The sequence below is a fragment of the Pocillopora verrucosa genome, unplaced genomic scaffold (genome assembly GCF_036669915.1).
Source record: "Pocillopora verrucosa isolate sample1 unplaced genomic scaffold, ASM3666991v2 scaffold_46, whole genome shotgun sequence".
NCBI lineage: Eukaryota > Metazoa > Cnidaria > Anthozoa > Scleractinia > Pocilloporidae > Pocillopora > Pocillopora verrucosa.
The window spans coordinates 28,485-30,617 of NW_027078184.1; the positions used below are offsets into that span (position 1 = coordinate 28,485).

Consider the following 2,133-nt stretch of genomic DNA (forward strand, 5'->3'; position numbering starts at 1 on the left):
CGCTGCTCATTGAGCAGCTCATATATTAAACTGATTTTTGGAACTGGGCTGTGGAAAAGAGGCTTGCCTCGTCCCAGCCACGGGTTGCCTCGGTATAGCACTACCTCCGAGTGCGGCCCACTTCCCTCTGGGGAAGACACATTCAATCCAAAACAAAGTCAACGGTATAGCATTCTTTTATGTTTACAGGAGCCCCGCCCGCCCTTAGAGGGGGAAGAGGTGAAAGAGGGATGATAATTCAGACAACAGACAATGGCAGGAACGGCCGCTGGCCTACGTTTTCTGAAGTGCGCAAAGCACTACCACAAGGACCTAGGGGTAAGTGGATTTTTTCACCGAGGGCAGACGCTGAAAAAGCATACTTACCTGACGCGGGAGGTACTGTGATCAAGGAGGCAGTCCTCTCAAGGCGAGGCCCTTTCATTGCACTTCGACTGGGTTGACCCTTGCGATTACCCCAAATGTGGGTAACTCGAGCGTATAATTTCTGGTAGTGGGGACCTGCGTTCGCGCTCGTCCCCGCAAAAGTCATCCAAACTATGTCTATATGGCCCTCTTACTGACTATCGAGGGTATTTTTGCTTTTGCAGTGGACCGGTAGACTTGCAAAGAAAGCAAAGGACGCACAACTGGCCAAGGTGTTGGCACGTTTGGAGGGGTAGAAGTGCATTGGAGAGACTGGAGGAAGGAAACAAGGTGAGTTTCGGGGCGGTGCGTAACTTTGCTGGCTGTTTTTGTTCAAGGCCTGTCTGCTCTATTGTGTGTAAAGTCCTGTTCGTTTGTATTTGCAGGTTGTGCGTGCCGTGCCGTGCTGTGCTATGCGCGCGAAGGGAAAGGAAATGAAAGGAAACCAAACGGCCGATCGACCGAGCGAGCGAGCATAGAAGGGCATTCGACTTGGACCGTGAGTACACTTTGAACCTTTTGAGCGGTTTTATTGTCACTGGAGCCGCTTTTAGAAATGCTATTGCTATCGTTAGTGTATCCTTTGTGCGAGCAAGCGAGTGAACGAATGAACGAGGGAAGGAAACAAACTAGCAGAGTAGTAAAAGTATCGAACCTTTTTCCCGATTCGTTTGCAGTCTGAATCCAACCATTGTCGACTTTCAGTGCCGTTTTTCGCGCGCCTCCTCTTGGAAGTGTGCGAGTGTTTTGCCACGTCACGATGGCTTAAAACTGCGTCTCAGAAGTGTGCGTTTTTTTCCTATTCATTTTTTCGTTCGTTATTTGGAATGATTTGATATCACAGAAGTAGAATTTGACATCATAAACTGTTCATCTCGCGCGTGCTCACTCGCTCGCGCGCGCTCTGTAAGAAAAGTCGATCGCACTAGAGTTTTCGCCATTAGCTGGCCGATTTTTGACAAAAAGGTGTTTTCCCCCCCTCGTTTTTTGCTTTGATTTTGTTCCTCACTCACCTACGGCTCTCTATGTGAAATTGTGGTGTATGGAGAGCTATTTATTGGGATAAAACGTTTAGAGATGTTCGCAAGACAAAAAATTGAAGCCTACAACACGGGGTATTCCCAGGCGGTCACCCATCCAAGTACTAACCCCGCCCGACAGGGCTTAACTTCGGTGATCGGACGAGAACCGGTGCTTTCCCTGTGGTATGGTCGTAGACGAGGAAATGGGGTCGAAATTCTGCTTGTTATCGGCCAGGTTCAGGCTGTAAAGCGGCCACATCCCTGAGTGTAGGCGAATTTGAAATTCTAAAGCCCTAGTTTCGTTACTCTAACCCTAAGAAATCGATACTCTAACCCTAAGAAATTGTTACCCTAACCCTAAGAAATGGTTACCCTAACCCCGAAGTCGTTACCTAACCCTAATGTATTTTCCTCAACCCAGTTAACACATTGAGGAGCATCGATTTGAAGCACTATTCCCTAGGGAGGGGAGGGAGGGGTCCCAAGAGACATAACGTGTCCTAAAAACCTATTATACAATGTTTTAGCTCCGTAGGTGCGTGTATCTGGCTTTAAAATCTTACAGTGAGGAGATACCAAACGGGTCAGCCTCTGGGACCGTCTGCGGGACTCGCAAGGGCTTGTGGGGGCGACCTGCTACTATCCACCATAAACCGTGGGAAGGATCCCTCGACCACCCCCCTCACCCAGGGCATGCTTCGGCATC

At 49.0% G+C, this 2,133-nt stretch overlaps 2 non-coding genes and 1 pseudogene across 2 annotated transcripts; 2 read left to right on the forward strand and 1 right to left on the reverse strand.

The window, feature by feature from the left end:
- On the forward strand, positions 1–126 carry LOC136278643 (U2 spliceosomal RNA; annotated as a pseudogene).
- A 232-nt stretch (positions 127–358) lies between these two features.
- LOC136278675 (U1 spliceosomal RNA) lies at positions 359–522 on the forward strand. Its single transcript, XR_010716475.1, has one exon. It is a non-coding gene; the product is annotated as a U1 spliceosomal RNA (small nuclear RNA).
- A 983-nt stretch (positions 523–1,505) lies between these two features.
- LOC136278647 (5S ribosomal RNA) lies at positions 1,506–1,624 on the reverse strand. The gene has a single exon (XR_010716456.1). It is a non-coding gene; the product is annotated as a 5S ribosomal RNA (ribosomal RNA).
- Positions 1,625–2,133: the final 509 nt, after the last annotated feature.